This window comes from Panthera pardus, unplaced genomic scaffold (genome assembly GCF_024362965.1).
Source record: "Panthera pardus isolate Hobbes unplaced genomic scaffold, ASM2436296v1 HiC_scaffold_2, whole genome shotgun sequence".
In the NCBI taxonomy this organism is placed as follows: Eukaryota; Metazoa; Chordata; class Mammalia; order Carnivora; family Felidae; genus Panthera; species Panthera pardus.
The window spans coordinates 116,793,565-116,812,616 of NW_026526765.1; the positions used below are offsets into that span (position 1 = coordinate 116,793,565).

General features: G+C 40.1%; 1 protein-coding gene across 11 annotated transcripts in view; it reads left to right on the top strand.

Moving 5' to 3' along the window:
- PPP2R2B (protein phosphatase 2 regulatory subunit Bbeta) overlaps window positions 1–19,052 on the top strand; it is a 509,803-nt gene that overhangs the window by 431,941 nt on the left and 58,810 nt on the right. The window lies entirely within an intron of this gene.

The window sequence follows — 19,052 nt, forward strand, 5'->3', positions numbered from 1 at the left end:
TTTGCTAATATTTTGTTGAGGATTTTTATATCTATATTCATCGGATATATTGGTCTGTAGTTTCATTTTTTGTGGTGTCTTTATCTGGTTTTGGTATCAGGGTAATGCTGGCCTCATAGAATGAATTTGGAAGTTTTCCTTCCTGTTCTATATTAGAATAGTTTGAAGAGAACAGGTACTAACTCTTCTTTAAATGTTTGGTGGAATTTGTCTGTGAAGCCATCTGGTCCTAGACTTTTATTTTGGGGAAGTTTTTTGATTACTGCCTCCGTTTCATTGGGGTAATTGGTCTGTTCAGATTGTCTATTTCTTCCTGCCTTAGTTATGGTAGGTTAAAAACAGTTTTTTTCATTGTGTTTATTTTTATAACATTCTTTTGGGGTTCTTTAGCAATTCACAGAAAACTTTTCTCATGCGTTGGTGTGATGTGAAGTTTCCTAACAAAATACAATTAACTAAAAAGTGGATCCATTTAAAGAAAATGTTAAGTAAGAATTTGGGCAAAGCAGGTAAGATAAAGAAAGAGGAAGAGGGGCGCCTGGGTGGCGCAGTCGGTTAAGCGTCCGACTTCAGCCAGGTCACGATCTCACGGTCCGTGAGTTCGAGCCCCGCGTCAGGCTCTGGGCTGATGGCTCGGAGCCTGGAGCCTGTTTCCGATTCTGTGTCTCCCTCTCTCTCTGCCCCTCCCCCATTCATGCTCTGTCTCTCTCTGTCCCAAAAATAAATAAAAAACGTTGAAAAAAAAAATTTAAAAAAAAAAGAAAGAGGAAGAAAGAAAGAAAGAAAGAAAGAAAGAAAGAAAGAAAGAAAGAAAGAAAAAGAAAGGAAGGAAGAAAGAAGAGAAAAGGGAAGAAAGGGAAGAAAATAAGAGAAAAGAAAAGAAAAAATTGAAGGGGAAGCTTTTTCAAAATCAAGATACTTAAGCTTTACCCCAGACTAGCTGAGTTTAAGTCTCAAAGTGTAGATGTGAGCAATCTCTATTTTCTAATTCTCTTTAAGATCTGTTAGGTGGTTCCGATTAAAAAAAAAAAAAAACAGTTTAGGAATCTCTGAATGAGAAGATCTCCAATTTTCTTTATGTAAAAATTTTTTTTTCATTCAATCAACATTTGCTAAGTACCTACAAATGTGTAGCGCTGTATTTCCTGGTTGCTGAGAATAAAATGAAAAACAGTACAGAAGTAGACCCTGCCTCGGTGGAGCTTACATTCTAGTACAAGCTCATAAATATTGTGTTCCCTGATTTTTGCCTGCTTAAGAAAGTTGCGTCTATTCTAAATTACAGCCTGAAAGAATATAAAATTGTCATAACTTGGGGACACTAGTTTCTGGCATTGAGTTTACTGGGGAGGGAAGTCTGAAGTCAGTCTTTATTTTTACTTCTCATATTTGAGTCAATTTAAAGATCTGCATAACCTATAAATATTCTTTATGCTTAAAGTAACGTAACTTCTTTACAGTACACTTTCGTACTAAACTCTCTGCCAGTTTTTCTTGAATTACTATCTTTTCAGTCTTTTCAATCTTTTCCATCTTTTCAATCTTGGATTGAAGTCTTTATTTCATGCAACTTTTATAAATTTTTTTTTCAAAATTGCTTCTTTTGTTTGTTTCATAAGCAACAATTATACATACATTGGATCCTCTGTTTTGTGTGTATATAATCTGTTCTTCATTGATTTTTATATCTTAGTACTTTTTCATTTTGTTTTCTGTGATTTCCTCAAGCCTCTAAACCATGTTGATAACTCTGATTTCTACATTTTCTCTGTTTTACGTTGTTGCTACAAAGCAACTTATGTATGTAATTGCTTTATTTTCTCCTCTGTTTTGCCTTTATGTGTTCTGCTAGTTTGTTTCTAAACTTATATCCTTCACTACCATGTTAAAAAGCCTCCCAGTTGTTCTTTGTACATTTGCTCACCTCCCACCTTCCCACCCCCCAAAGTCCTAACCATAAAGCACTTAGAAGGAGCTTTTAAAAATGCAAATAAGATCTTTCACTCCCCTTTTAACAGCCTCTGGTGGCTTCCCTTATCACTTAGAATGAATTCTCAAGTCCTTACCATGACTTATGAGGCCTATTATTGGCTCCTGCCTACAAATTATTTGAAAATTTTCTTATATTATTTGACTCTTTGCTTTATCTTCTCAATTTGTGAGCTGTTTTAGGAAAATGACTGTTCCCTACCTACAGTATAACAATAGCACCTTGCATTTAGTAGGTGCTCAACAAATACTGCTTAGAAATAGTTACACTAACTTTTTGAAGTATTAGAATATCATACTCTGTGTCATCCTTGACAAAAGAATATAGAATACCCCTAGTATAAGCCAATGAAGAACTTGAAAAGTATCAACACTTTAGATTCCTTGACATAGTGAAAAAGTATGGTCCATGAATTCAGACTGTGTTTGGACCCTATCTTTGCTGATGTTGACTGAATGACCTCATGACTTATTACATCATTTAACTTCACTGAACCTCAGTTCTTTAAATATCTGTAAAATAGTCATAAAACCATATCAACCCTGTGGGATTTTTGTGAGACTTAAAGGAGGTAATGGTACATGGAAAATAGTAGGTTATTTGTAAAAGGGTCAATAAAATGGCACTTTTGTAGAGGCAAGTTTCCAAAGTCATCCCCCTAATGCAAGAGTCAAGTTTGTTCAAAAACATCCCTGAAAAACCCCTTAAATCACCCATGAGAGATAGTATACATAGTTTTTGTAAACTCTGTAGAAAATAATATATATAACATATAAAGAATAATGTGAAATACAAAGCTATACAAAAAATCTGAATGGCCATTTCTGAAAATAGACTTCGTTAAACCTTAGTAGCTCATTCAACATATCAAGATGCTAGGAGATGAGATCCACACAATCTGTCTGAGGAAATTGCAGATTGACTCCCCCCATCTCATATTTATGTGGGGGCTTCTAACCATTGAGTGGAATGCATTTGCCACAGTCAACATTATTTAAATTTGTTTCCTTCTTTCATTTTTCTGTTTTATGCTAAGCATATATAGTTGAACCCACATATTAATGCATACGTGATGCAATTCAGTCTGTAATTATTATTCCTAGGTTAGATGCAAAATGAGTTCTCAATAGAATGTGAAATAAGTAGAAGTCAGGTAGAGTGACTTGGTGTTCAACTACAGTGATTTTAAATGAACTGCATACTTGCCTTTTTTCCCTCTGTATGATTAGTTTTCCCTTCCTTTTAACTGTTAGCCTGAGAGATTTATGGTTTTTAAGCAGGTCCCCTGCTTTGGTTATTTGAGAAAATAATTCATATTCCTCCCTTCAGGAAGAAAAGAAAATTAATAGAGTTTATAGTCCTATGAGTCAGCCTCCAAGTCTATACACTTCATCTTTTCACCCTTCTTCCTGCTCCCTACCATTGTATAGGCTCACATTTTGCAAAACTAGGGGTCAAAGAAGAGATCAGGAATGAGTAAGGAAATAGATGGGATACAGAGGGAAACTTGAGGGAAACAGATGGGATTCAGAGTTCTAAAAGGACAAAGCATAATGCTAAGTGAAATAAGTCAGTCAGAGAAAGACAGATATCCTATGATTTCACTCATATGTGGAATTCAAGAAACGAAACAGATGAACATGGAGTAGGGAAGGAAAAATAAAATAGGGAGAGAGAGGCAAACCATAAGAGATTATTAACAATAGAGAACAAACTGAGGGTTGATGGAAGGAAGGAGGTGGGGGATGGGCTAAATGGGTGATGGGCACTAAGGAGGCACTTGCTATAATGAGCACTGGGTGTTATATGTAAGGGATGAATCACTAAATTCTACTCCTGAAACCAGTGCTACAGTATATGTTAACTAACTTGAGTTTAAATAAAAATAAAAAATAATAAATCAATAAATGACAAAACGTAGTGCTGGTGCCTGTGGAGAGAAAATTCAACCATTTATATGGAGAATATGAAAAGAGGAAGTGAATATGTGGAAAAACATGTCAGGGTCTTAGTGAATAATAATTTAAATGTGTTAGAACCAGACCAGGCATAAGTCATCCAGAATAGCATATTGTTCCAGAAGAAGTAATTATCAAGTTTTATTCAGGATAAACTTTTATTCTAATACACTTTAACAGTATAGTCTTAGAAAGTGTGTGATTGCTATGGAAATGTCAGAACTTGTAAGATTATTAGGGAATGGGGGGAAATTAGAGAATTAGAGAAAAGTGTTCATTGCCTGAAAAAGATTGAAAGGCAGTAATAGTGACCAGTTGTGTTTCAGTCTTCTTGAAACAGAGACTGTTAGAAGTCTAAATTATAATACTAGGAGCTTTAGTCAGGAATTGATTCCAAGAAGGCTAGGAAATAGTGCTAGGTTAAAGGAGGAAGCTAGAAAATTCATTCCTTTCTATGGGACTCTTAAAATATCAGATTTTCCAGTGGACTGAGTACATACATGGCATGAGTAAGGTGGGGGTAGGGGAGTTCTATTAACTGGCATGGTCAGGATCTGGGAAGACTTAAGGAAAGAAGGGAGTAATTAGAAGTGGGGCATGGAGGTGATTATGAACGTGATATGTTCACGAGAAGAGAAGAGCCTTCATTGGAGGGGTTTGACTCTTACATTCTTCCTACTTTGTCCTCCCCACTGTTTGTTCCCTTTTCTCCTTTCTAATAGTGTTGAGCACTTGGTTTGAAAGCGTAATTGAAATAGAACTAGAAGAACTCACTGGAATCCATGGTCACACTCCTCAACAGATGGAATTAACTTTTGGTGGTAAGGAGAGGAGAAAGGCCCAGACATCCAGGGAGAAGCAAAAGACCAGGTGGCCCTGGAAAGACACAGAGACCAAAAGACAACGATAGTCCCCAGGTCCCTCACAGCTTGCCATGTCCCTGTTCTATTTCACACACTCCATTTTCAGTCCTGATAATCTCCCAGATTTTTCTGTCCTACAATAATCCTTTCGTTTTTTGTCTTTTAGGAGTTTTTTTTAAAGTAAGTTTGAGGAGGTTTCTGTTTCTTGACATCTAAACTGTCCAGACTAGATGATTACCTGCCCCTGACTGCTGCTCCCACTTTCTTCTCTTTCCCCCTTCCTGTTTTGGAGGCTTGCCATGCTTTTTCTCTTTGAAGTCCTGTGTGCTGCTGCTTTTCTCAGATACCCTCTTCTCTTTCTCATTCCCCCCCCTTCACCTCTGTTCTTTGCCTAGTCATGCTCTCTCTCCTTGGAACTAGCAAAACTTCTCCTCTAGAGATAACCTATTCCCTCACCCACTTCATGTAATAGTTTTACTTGCCAGAAATATTATATTTCAAATTCAGCCCTGACACTGGGGAAATGGAAGATTTAAGGTATCTTCCACCGTGCAGCCAGACTACAGGACACTATCTTGTCTTCTCCACTTTCCTAACTCATTCACCCATCTTCATTATATGGAAAAATCCAAATAGCCAGAATCCATAATTCATTAATTTCACACACACACACACACACACACACACACACACACACACACACACACAATTTCCCATTCCTGTATTTCACTTTTAAAAGGAAAGGATAAATCTGGAAGAGAACTTAGGAAATCATATTCAGGTTAAAAACAGTCAATAGTATAGAAGATATTTTGACATTTGTTTATTTGGGAAAAAAAAAAAAAGACCTGGGAATTTTAATTGAACTCGCAATATAGACTATGACAGAGGTAAATCAGTTTTAAGCTACATAAGTAAAAACACATGTCTTGCATAGGAGAATGCAGGTCCCTCTATGTTTCGAACTGGTAGATGTGTTCAGTAAAGAAAAGCATCAGTAGATGTGAAGCAGCACTGACCCTTGGTGGGATATGAAGATTGGAGGCCGCGTCTTGGTATAATTTGCCTAATGAGGAATGGGGTGGGTTGAGAGCTGTCCTCAAATATCTTAAGTGCTTTTGCAAACGAAGGGAGTGGACTGGCTCTCTGGTCACCTGGGGAACTAACAGGCAGACAGTTCAAAAAAGCAGATCTGGGCTTATAGGAATGAGGAAATCGTGCTCATTAGAGCCGCTTTAGTTTTCCCAGGAAGAATCTGGTGCAGACAGAAGAATCCTAAGAATCTTGCCAGGACATTAGACCTAAGGATTTTGCTACTTTTTCTTTTACAGTCCAAAATTAATGCATGGTTACAGCAACAAGTCAAATAATACAAAATTGTGGACCCACATCTCAATGTAATTCGTGTTACTAGTTTGGTGTGTGTCTTTCCATACCTTTCTCTTTGCCCACACAAACACATACTAGCATTAATAGATGGATATGATTTTGTTTTTACAAAATTGAGACCATATTATGTACATTACTCTGCTCAGTAGTATTAGCGCCCTTTCAGGTCAATTCATCTTCTTTGAAATAGCTACAGATATTTTAAAGTACAGGTGTACTATAACTTATTAAATCATCCCCCCATTGGTAGACATTTGGGTTATTTCCACATTTTGCTAGAGTGCAATTATAACTAACAATGCTGCAGTAAATGTTCTCCAACAGGTACTATCACAAACTAATGTTTTGTATTTGTAGAATAGTTTCCATTAAAGTGGGATTTGCTACATCAAAAGGTGTGTATGTTATTTTGTTTTAATAGCCTCTTCCGAATCACCTTCTGAAAATCTTTTTGTCATTCATAATCCCACCAGCAAGTCCATGTCTTCATATCATTTCCAGGATAAGGTGTTAGTAGTCATTATCATTTTTGCCTATTCACATAGAGGTACTGCTGACAAGGGAGCATAGTGTAGTCGTTAAGGTTGAGGATGCTCTCAGCATCTCAACTATAGCACACACAACCTGTGCAACTTTAAGCTACGACACATAGCTGCTTCATGCCTCTGTTATCCTCATTTGTAACAAGATATGACATGAATACCTACCTCATAAAATTGTTATGAGTATTAAATGAATTAATAGTTATAAAGACTTAGAACACTGACAGGCATATAGTAAAATTTTTATAAGTAAAAATTAAAGATTAATAAGATTAATCTTCTATAAGATTGAAGATTCGCAAATTTAACTTGCATCTCCTTGACTACTAATAAGGTTGGGCATATTTCTACATATTTCTTGATCGTTTGGTTTTCCTTTTCTCTGTTTTCTGTTTCTATCCTTTGCCAATAGGTTTACTGAGTTGTCTTTTTATGAATTTTTAGTAACTCTTTGTAGATTTTGAATAGTAACCTTTTTCCTGTCATTTGTATCTTCCATAAATGATTTCCTTTTTATTTGTGTATTTTAAAAATCAAAGTGGTTTTAAGTTAACACAAAAACCTCAGTCTACCCAAAACTATAAAACTGATTTTAAACTCATATAATCTCATACCCTGAAATACATCCACTATTACAAGTTTGTTGTATGGAAACTCTTCCATCTACCCCCCTCAGATTCATTGGCTGTCAGCCTTGGCTCTACCTATTGGTCATCTAGGGGACTTTTAAAACCCAGTACTTGAGTTCCACTTCACAGGCGTTCTGACTTAACAGCTCAGTGGTCAGACCCAGACATCAGTTTTTAATAAGAGACCTCATTTGATTCTGATGTGCAGCCAGGAATGAGAACTACAGGATGCAATTCTGAAAGGTGATTCAGAAGCCAATTTGTTACTAAATTATAGTGTCCTTAGTAATCACTACCGCCATCTGTTGGCGGGAGGCAGAACTGACACCAGTTAGCTAATTTGTATAGCTTTGTCCATATCTATGAAAGGCCATGTTTCAAAGTTCTTTGTACACTTCTACATCTTTTTAGTGTCATGAATTCTCAGATGTAATTTTGAACTCTAAGATTCTTGAAGCAAATATCAAATTTATATTTATCTTCTGGGTTCTGTATATTCTGCATTAATAAATGACAGATATGTTGATCCTTGGTCATTGAAGTTTCCATATTTATGCTAATCATGGATAGGAGAAACTGTGTGGACACATTTTAGAAATACTTTTATCAATAGCAGTTGAAAAACAAAACAAAAACAATTTTGGGATTAATCCTTCCCAAACTAACCAAGAAATTAAACCACTGCCTCTCCCCATCCCATTCTCTTCTCCACCTATAGGTGTTAATTGAAATTTTCCCCTACTGGGATATTTTAAGATGTCTCCTTTCTTCCTGTGGAATTACACAATGTGAAACATCAAGGGAAATAACAGGAAAGGCAGTGAACAGGGAAACATGCTTTGAGAAATAGCAATGTTGGCAGAAAATGGAAGTGTCTGGGAGGAAAAAAAGTAAGATAAAACTGGCAGAATTACAGGCTGCTGCATGGACTGGTAATTAGATAGTGAGTTTATCTTCTGAGAGAAAGATATTTTTCGTGTCTTTTCCATAGAGAGGCCAAAAGAAGTCAAAGACACCAAGAGCATGAAATTGTTCATCTGCCATAAAAACCATCTTTGATGCATTGGATTTAAAAAATATATAATAATTCCTCAGGCAGTTTTTATGGATTGTGTGTTGTTCTTATAGCTGGCGGTAGAAGATAAGTCTTGCATGTGTATAAAAGTATTTATATATAAAATATATATGTGTGTATGTATATATATGAGTGTATATCTATGAGTGTGTGTGTGTATGCATACATACATATACTCTTTAATTCTAAACCTCTCTATGAACAGGAATTCTTTGCTGCCTATTGTGCACATTAACACTGGGTTAATTTTCTCTATCCTAAATTTAGACATTGTGTCTGAAGGATTTCCTTAGGAGCTTGGTTTCTCATCCTCAGAACTGTTGATATTTTGGGCCAGATCATTATTTCTTGCTGGGGACTAGTCTGTACCTTGTAGGGCAGTTAGCATCATTCTTGGCCTCTGCCCACTAGATGCTGGTAGCATACACCCAGTCGCAACAACCAAAAATATCTCCAGACTTGTTAAAAGGCAAAATTCTCCCCAGTTAAGAACCACTGATTTAGAGGATGCTATGCCCCTGCTTTTGGGAGGTGAGTTTTCACGTCCTTAAAAACAGTTCACCTAATTCCCCAATCTACATTAGAGGCCCTATTTTTTTTTTACTGAAGCAGTATTTTTTTCCTCTCTTGAAACAATATACATCTCTTTATAGCATTAGTGGCAGTTGGAACAATATATCTACCTTGAGACCTTAATGCCTTTTTTCTCTATTAGACTTTAAGTGCCACAAATAATCTGTTTTGTTCACTCTGTACACGTACAACCTAGAGCAGTGATTGGCACTTAATAAATGTTTGTCAAATGAAAGAACATAATTCTCAAATATTTAAGAACCTGCAGCACAAAGCCTGACTTGGTCCAAAGGGGTTTTTCCTCTAAGGCTTATTTCATTCTACATGACAAAGCCAGTAAAAGAAATCAGGGACATATTGAGGCTGTTGAAGGGTGTGATCGGGAAATCTAAAAATTATATTATTTGGATAGGATTCCCTGGGGTTTTTGGCGGATTGCTATTGAGTGGCAGTTTCATTCTGGAAACAACAACTCTGATATGTCACTGTTAGCCAGAGCCAACCCATCGCTCTTGCTTTTTGAACTCCATCCACCATTGGTCCATGGAGGAAACAAGTTTTTTGACCAGGGTGAGGCTTAATGCTTCATTAATTCTCTGAAAGAACATGCCTCAGGACCAGGAAAGATGTGCCTGTGGAAAATAAACCTCAGTGCAGACAGCACAAGAGACCTTTAAATGCTTCTTTTCATGTTTTTTTTAAAAAATGGAATTAAGATGCATATTTTTTAAAATGAAAAATGACTGGCATTCTTCCCACTGAAAATGGGAAGTAATTTAATTTGTTAGTGGTTTATTTTATTTGACAGTCTTTGTACATACTCGATTTGGTTTGTTACACTGAATTACCCTTTAATAATGGGCACACATAATGCCAGACTCTGCCCCCCAGGTTGGTTTGATAATTGGATGAACAACCATATTGTTCCAAGGTTTTCGTGACAATGTGGACAGAAGCTATTTGGAAAACTCCTAACCAGAAAAGCCTTAAGCTGTTTTTTTGTTTTTTTGTTTTTTTCCGATGAAGTTAATTGCTACCCGGTGAACAGTCATTCCACTACCCAATTTTCCTGAGCAATGCTGAGTTCTGTAATCATGGCTGAATTCCCTGAGTGGATAGAAGGGATGCCTAAACCCCATAGCCAATAGAAAAAGTCTGAAAATCTTCCCCAGGCAATCTCTCAGAATGAACCATTTTCCACAAATGGAAGTTAATGGTAAAAATTCTAAGAATAGCAACCATAAAGGCAGAAGCAAGACTGCCAAGTTCAAGGGCAGCTTCACAGCTTAATAACTGTGCATCCTTGAGCAAGCATTATGGTCTCCTTTGCTTCAGCATCCATATCTGGGAAATGGGAACAGTATCAGTACCAACCTCTTAAGATCATTGTGAAGATTCAATAAATGCTATGCCTAAAGTGCTTAGCACAATTCTGGCCAAAGTAGGTTCTCTGTAATTTTTTTTTCTTATTAGATTGCATATATCAGGCACTGTGCTAAGTTTTCTCAACAACAACAAAAAAAGCTACTGAGAGAGTTGCTCTCTCTAACATCATGGAAGGGAGCACTGACAGGGCAAAAGGTAAAGTAACAAGCCGAAGGCCAGATGGCTAGAAAATGGCCCGCCCAAGATTCAAATCCAGTTTGGTTTTAAAAATTTTCTTACACCATGCAACTTCAGATTTTGTGTTTGTGTACCCCCCAGAAGTTTGAAAACTCATGTTCTTTTCTGAGCATTTCTAAATAGATGAGAAAGCATTTTCCATCGTAATGGTAAATAATTCCAAAAGATGATTTCAGGAGTATTTTGAACATAGGCAGTTTAAAATAAAACTTTTACATCACCTTTTTAATGCATCCCCTGGAATTTAAATACCATCTTAACTGAATACCCACCAATATCCATTAAAAGAGTATGTGAATTGAGGCCCCTGGGTGGCTCAGTCGGTTGAGCTTCCGACTTCCGCTCAGGTCATGATCTCACTGTCTGTGAGTTCGAGCCCACGTAGGGCTCTGTGCTGACAGCTCAGAGCCTGGAGCCTGCTTTGGATTCTGTGTCTCCCTCTATCTCTAACCCTCCCTTGCTCATGCTCTGTCTCTCTCTGTCTCAAAAATAAAATAAAACATTAAAAAAAATTTTTTTAATAAAAAGAAGTATGTGAACTTCTTAAAAAGTCAGAACTTTATATTCTTTTTCTTCTTGAAACATATATATTCATTTAACTCCCCCCAAATAAATGTTAAAAACTTTCTTTGATCATTTCTGAACAAAAATAGATTCCTAGCCCCACCCCATCTGTGTGTGACTGTAAGGGTTTAAAATTCTCGTGGATATAATCATTGCTAACATTATTACTAGAACACAGTTGACCTGAACAACATAAGTATATAATTCTGACAAATAATGATTAAACATAAATAGTAAAACTTTATTAGAAATTCATATTGTATCGAGCTGGGGGTGGTGGCATTTGTGGGGCATTGATTAAAGGCATCATCCAATTACCCCTCCCAGAAGTGTTTATACCTTGGATAGTGCACCATCATAAGATTGAAGATGGGTTAATGAATGTCTTTTGTGTTTTTCTTTCACAAAGAGGAGAAGGAGAACTTAGGCTGTGGGAATCTCCTGGGATGATTTTGTTTCAGAAAGGAAAATATGTGGAGGCTAGTGATAGGGGAATGGTTGCCTTTTAAACTGTTCCATATAGTTCTTGGGAAGCCATTACATAACTCCTGTTTTTTGAAGATGGCCGCTCTGCCACAAAGCTGTGTTGCTTTGGAATAAGGATACTTACAGGAGGACCCAATGGCTCTCCCTTTTTGAAGATGACCTACTCTCTTCCTTGACAATGAAGTCTTGGTTGTCTGTAGCTATTGGCTTTATCCTTGACTTAAAATAGTTGTCATTGGAAAGTCACGAAGGATTTTTCATTAAGAAAGCCCAGAGAAGGGCATGGTGGCAATCTTCAAGTGATGCTGGAATTTGTAACTTCCTAGATTCTGCATTTTCTTAATTGTGTATTGCTTCTAGATGGGATAGTATAACCACCCTAGATCCTCCATTCAGCCTTATACCTAGAGCACCAAGGTCACGGTTTCCTTGCACCAAGGAGGAGGTAGACAGCTCTCATCTGTTTCTTTTCTATGTTAAACAGACATGGTTTCAGCTTCCCAAAAGGGCTTGTTAGGAACAAAAAGAAAGGGTAGGAAGTTGTGTGTTAATCTGTCTCCACTAAGCTTCCTAAGGAGCTTCCTCTGTGTGGTAAGTGCTTAGCATGTAATAAATGCTGAATACATGTCCTTTTTTTAATGTTTTATTTTTTTATTTGAGATAGAGAGAGAGAGCAGGGGAGGGGCAGAGAGATACAGAATCTGAAGCAGGCTGCAGGCTCAAGCTGTCAGCATAGAGCCCAATGCAAGGCTCAAACTCCCAAACCGTGAGATCATGACCTGAGCCAAAGTCAGATGCTTAACCAACTGAGCCCCCCAGGTGCCCCTCAATATGTGTTTATTGAAGGTTTTATCTGGGTCCAATATATGGTCATAACATTCCTACATGTACTTCTTAACTGATGATATGGAGACCTCCTAACCCATGATGTTAATATAGCCTATCAGTCCCAATATAAAGTAATCTCAACTATTGGGACAGAGGTGGAAGCATCTGTCACACATTGACAAGGAGATATGGATAAATCCAAGCATGGATTTAAATGGACAGAAATTTTTTCAAAAGGCTCCATAATGTCAATCATGTTAATTGTACTTAACAACCAAGGGTATTCAAATGTTGGTCTACCAAACTCAAACATATTTGACCCAAGGTTACTGAACAGCTGAAATCCATTCACATCCTTCTACATATGATCTTCTCTCCCTCTTTCTTCTCCATGACTCCATCTTCTTTCTGTTCTTTAGCTCCTATCAGGCCATCTCTTCTCTCTCAGCCTTGCCTTGAATCTGTCAACTTGCTGGGGCACTGGAGGTTGCCATGGTAAACACAGCTGTTGTTTTTTCTCTGTGAAGAGTCGGTGCATGAAGACACTTGAGTCCTCACCTCTAGCCTCTTCCCGCTGTGCATTTTCACAGATGTCGTTTCAAGTGGGGGCTTCAGGGGCTTCAGGATTCTGCACAGCTTTCCTTGTGTATCTCTGAGGGGGTGATTTGTGACCAATGGCACCTGCTTAGGTGCTCTGGAAGATTGTGAAGAATCGCCTGCATGGTCACCAAATAAGCCAAGTGACAGCAACATTCATTTTGTTAGTAAATGGCTTCTGGGAACTGAAAGATGATCTTGTATTTTCCAAGAGGAAAGGCAGGAAAGATAATTAGAAAATAGCCGGGGCAGGAGGACTGAAGGAAGGGTGGGGAGAGACAGAAGGAGTGGTGACAGACAGAGCAAGCAAGGGGTTGCTGAACCAGAAGGGGAGTCTGTATTGGACAGCTATCCCTGCTCCCTGAATCCTCCCTGTCCTCACAGTCACATCTGTCATCCAGTGCTCACTACTGAGCCAACATCTGCTGCTGTTCGCTTACAAACCACTGCAGCACAAAGATTCCTTGCTGTTCCTCCTATACTGTAAGCACAAGCCACTCTCAGGTGCTCCAACCTTTGTACTTGTTCTTCCCTCCTCCAGGAATGCTCTTCTCCAGACAGCAGTAAGGCTCCCTCCCTCACTGCATTCAGATCTCCCCTCAAAAGTCATTCCCTGAGAGACATCTTCCAGAATCACCCCACCTCAAGTAGAAGCCCATCCACTGTCTACCCCCTTACCCAGTTCAGGTTTTCTTCATGTCTGGTACAGAGTAGGGACTTCAGTATTTGTTGAGTGAATAAATCACGGACACCTTCCCCCAGAAACACATGGAATCATACAGTTGTACACATGTTCTTTGCTCTCTTCCTCCTGAGCTTTTGCGTGTGCTGGTCCCTCTGACTAGAGCACCCCCCACTCTGCCTGATCGAGTCCTACAAACCCTTTGTACCCTGCCTGCTTTCATAGCCCTCTCCTTTTGAGGTCTCTGTTGACCTCCCCAGGTGGACACATAACCCATTTGGCCAACACGGCCTGGGCAGTGCCCACCGACCTCCGTCACAGCACAGATGCCCTGCACTGAAATGTCTCTTCACTTGTCTCTTTCCCACACACCCCAGTGGGCTCTTCCAGGGCCTACAATAGAGAGCCACCAAGGGCTTAGACTCCAGAATCAAGAGTGCCATGTGTGTGTACCAACTGTGTGACTTTACACAAATTACTTAACCTTTCTGCCCTCAGTCCCCTCATCTGTGCAAAAGGGATCATAATATCTACCAACATAAATCACAGGATATTGATGAGAATTCTCTGATGAATTGCTGGAGTGTTTATATTTTTCTTTTTTCTTTTTAATTAATTTATTGTCAAGCTAGCTAACAGTGTAGTCTTGTAATTGCTGAAGTGTTTAAAACATCCTAAGCTGTTAGCTGGGGAAGAGGATAGTGAGTGGAGGGTGTCCTGTTTGAGGTGGGCTGGGCATGGAGGGCCTCCCTCAGGGGAGATAACTGAACAGAGACCTCGCTGCTGAGAGAGAGGCAGTGGTGTGGTTCTCTAGGCTCCTTACATCCCACTAACATTACAGATGAGATCTATTTCTATAAGCTTTATGGCAGGTTAGACTCTGAGACCCCTCTCTTGGGACCTGAGATGTTATCATCTGATTTTCTAACATGATGCTGGTGGTCTTGCCCACTGGGCTAGTGTGTTCATCCTTTGGAATCAGGCTTAGCACAATGAGCTGTAACTGAATCAAGGTCCAGAAGGAATATGAGGCACCTGAGGGAGGGACATGACCAAAACCCAGCAGTGCACTGCAGAACCACCTTTGAGGGCCAAGGACTCTCTTCTCATTGCAGGCACAATGCAGCACTGGCCTTGTCTCACAGTTGATTCTAGCCTTGTCAGCTACAGCCAACATTGCTCAGAAAAGAGGCTTTGAACTACAAACTAAAGGTCCTGGCTTGGTCCTGGGTTTTGTCCAATTCTGGTCCTGTCATTTGGCAAGAAGGGGTCTCTGGTCCTGTGGAGAACAGTTCAGGAACATGGTATGGGGAAGGGGCAGAGGAAGCTCTGGGATGAGAGGTAGAAAGCTGGGTGACCATGGACAATGTACATCTGCTGATTTTAGGTACTGCCTGGGCCAGTCATTTTCAAACTTTCCTTATCCACAGAAATATTTATTTAAGCATGATATAAATGAGAATCCAAACGTACTACCAAGAGCAGTGAAGAGGGTAAAGCCTTGACAACCACAGCTTCCCATTAAATTCCACATCCCCATCACACAAACACACACACACACACACATACACACACAGGCACACGCACAGACACACACACACGATGGCCCTTCCAAGATTTATTGTTCCGTGATTCAGTGTCACATCTCTATAGCACAGAGTCCTTCCAAAATATTAGGCTGAACCAGAGGCAATAACTGAGATTTGATGATTTTGGACCTGCAAAAATGGCAAGATCACATTTCACACTAATAGTTTCGTCTGCACCATTGTGCTCACTCAGGAACCAAATAGCCTCGGTTCAGCTCCTCACTGTACTGTATGTGTGCCATTGGACAGGATACTTCACCTCCTTGATCCTCCCCTGTAAAATGGACAAGCAGAATAGTCTTCCCCAGTGCTCTGCCCAAAGAAGTCAGAAGGCTGAATGAAGCAGAGCCCTGGCGTTGGGGCTGGTGAGCTCTGACACAGTGCTTGGCCAATAGCACAGAAGCCCTCCATCAGTGTCTTACAGAGAAAGCCCTAATGAGGGCCTGTGGGCCCAACTCAGAGAACAGTGTCCTATTCTTCTCCCTGCCTGGCCTTGAAGGGAGTATGTAGCCAGTGCAGTTGGAAAACACAGTCCCAACAAGGCTTCCCAATCAGTCATCCCGTCCAGTTTGAACCAGACCCCCACTCTTCCTTCCTGTGAGGGGCATCACTAGGCAGTGGGCAGGTCTTGACCTGGACATGAGAATGGTGCTGGCATACCATGAATGACATTCCTCCCTCTGCCTTATCTAGGTAAGGCATTAGAGGCTCCCTCCCCAGATACCTACGCGGAGCCTTCCCTATTAAGTGGTACATCATGGAATATGTCAGCCTGAATTAGCAGGCAGGCCCATCACGTTAAGCTGACGCTCTGGGCTGGCAGTTCCCACTTTGTAATGCCTCTTGATCCTGGCCGTCACGCTCCCTCCCTGTCACCACAGCCACGGGAAGCCTCCGCCGACAATGCACAGTAATGAAGGAGGCTCAGGGAAGAGTTTAGGAGGAGCCACAGGAAGTCCTTGCAGATTCCATTTCTTCTGGGGCCCTGGGGAGCCCGCTTTGAGCTCTGCTACCTCTGGGAGGGGGCTGGTGGGGAGGCAGAGGAAGCGCAGGTAGCACTCAAAAGCTCCAGGTGGGGCGTTCCTTTATGACAGACTACAAAAGCATGGCATGTGTTTTTGGAAGTACACGGAATAGTCACTCCTATTCAAATACCAGGTACACCTACATCACCTAACTGAGGTTTGTAGAGGCAGCTCAACTACAAAACTCTGACTACTGCTACCGTTATTATTATCAGTAATAGTGTTGATTCCATAAATTCCCCTGGCAGCTTATTCGTGTCACTTACAGAGCATTTATTACTTCCTGCCACGTATGATATTTGCATGTGGTGTGATACATTGGAAGGAGCACTAGGTTTGCAGTCAGGTAGGCTCTGGTATTAAATTCTGACAATGCCCCGTAGCTCATAGCTGGGCAACCCTGGGCCACTGACTTAGCCTCTCTGAGCCTGAGGTTTCTCTTCGTATTAATACTCACACCACAACCTATTTCACAGAGCTGTTGAAAGAATTACCATAAATAACATCCGCAGAATGATTGACACAGAGGAGTAAATGCCCAATAAATACTTTCAGGTAGAGTTCCCAAGAACAGAGTCACTTTTTTTTATCCATTACAAAGTCTTAATTCAGATGCACCCTTAACTGGTGTTGGATGGTATATCACCTTCCTTTCCAAAATTTACCTCATTTGCCCTCTAACTTGTTCTCCCCTGTACATCAAGAATCATCTAATCAAACTTTATCATACCACAATCATTGGAAATCTTTTTAGTTCTGCCCATTTCTCTAAGGATAATGGCAAAAATTTGGGGGGTGGGGGCTTGCCTGTGACCTACCCTATCACTTCATCTCTTACCATGGTTCCCATCACTCTCTCTGTCTTAACCACATTGATCTATTGACCCTTCATTTTGCTTTACCCCCACCCTAGGACCTTTGCACATGCTCTTGTCCCTGACTGGAACATTCTTTCCTCCCCTCCTGGCCTAGTAAACCTGTTCTCATCCTTCACAGTCATCCATCCAATACTTCTTCAGCAACAGCTCTCCAGGCCTCCCTGACCATGTTAAATTCCCTTTGGCATGATATCATCTATGTGGGGGCACTTACATTTTGTTGTGACATGACTTCCTATATCCCTCCTCCGTCTAGCCCTGCTCTATGAAGGCAGGAAATGTCTGGTTTGGTTCACTGGTTGGATTCTCTAGGACATTGTATGGAGCCCAGTAGATGTTGCTCAAAGAACAAGAAGGCAGGTGAACCAGAGGGCATGTTATCTCCACAGATCCCAATGACCTTTCCTGATAACTAGGGCACAATGGGTGTTACTGGTTTTTCAAATAGTATGGCCCAGAGCTCAGGAGGGCCAAGTTAATAACCCATGGTCACACAGCCTTTCACTATGTGGTCAGTCTGTGATGAGAACCAAGGTCTTTGAGTTCTCTCCATTCCTGAGCTTATGCTCTAAAACCATCATCCATAATTGGCATAGGGGGCACATGAAGGCTTGCCTTCCCCTCCCTGTTCTGGTGTTCACAGGATCCCCACCACATCCTACATCCACATCTCAAGCCAACTCTGTCTTCCAGGGTGTCTGGCACCAGAGCTGTATAGGACTCTGAGTTCTCTGAATTGCTTACTTATTTAAATTATTTAATTTAAAATCTCCTTCAGAAGTGATCTGAACTCCCTTCAAGACTGAACTGGGAGAACTATGTTTTGTCAAAGGTTATACCATTGAAGTGAGTACACTTCACAAAATGTAACCTTTGTTTCTGCCCTCTTCCCCTCACCCCTTGGGTTGAAACAAATTCAGAAGTTGAAGCCTTAATCAACTACCTGGTAGCAAATTAGTCAACAAGTTAGCTCAGCTGCAAGAGGTGACTTCCTCATAAAGGAAATTTTGGTCCTTTTTTTTTTCTTCTTTCTCTTAAAGGACAACATCTGTGTTTTGTGTTTGTTTTGTTTTGTTTTTAGTCTGTCCCCGGCCAGGCATTGCTGTTCTCCCTCACCTTCTCAGGAACCAGTTCACCCAGGAGTTGTCAGAAGTGCCCTTGAATTCACAGAGAGAGTCAGGGGGTGTGCCTGGGTGGCTCAGTCGGTTAGGCATCCAACTTGGACTCACGTCATGATCTCATCGTTTGTGGGTTTGGGCTCCGCGACATGCTCTGTGCTGACAGCTCGGAGCCTGGAGCCTGTTTCAGATTCTGTGTCTCCCTCTTTCTCTGCCCTTCCCCTGCTCATGCTTGCTTGTTCGCTCTCTCTCTCAAAAATAAATAAACATTAAAAAAAGAGAATCAGAAGAGTCTGGGTCTTCTTGTTCGTATTTGCCTGGAAGACCTTCATGTGTGGGAAATGATTTAACTGCCTGATTCTTTGACCTGTGGAGAACAAAACATTTTCTTACATATTCTTATTCACTCTTTCAACAAATAATCACTGAGGACCCTTTAGATATCAGTAAGCTGACCATATAGTTTATTGTCCAAATGAGGATAGTACCTGGTTGGTACACCGGGTAGTAAATATAAACCAAGATTTTCCCAGGTAAAACAAGTTGTCAATGAGTGCCATGTATGATCATGGCTGAATTTTAGAATTAACTGTTAGAATCTTGGGTGATTATATATTTTCACAAAATGCCCTTAAAGATTGGG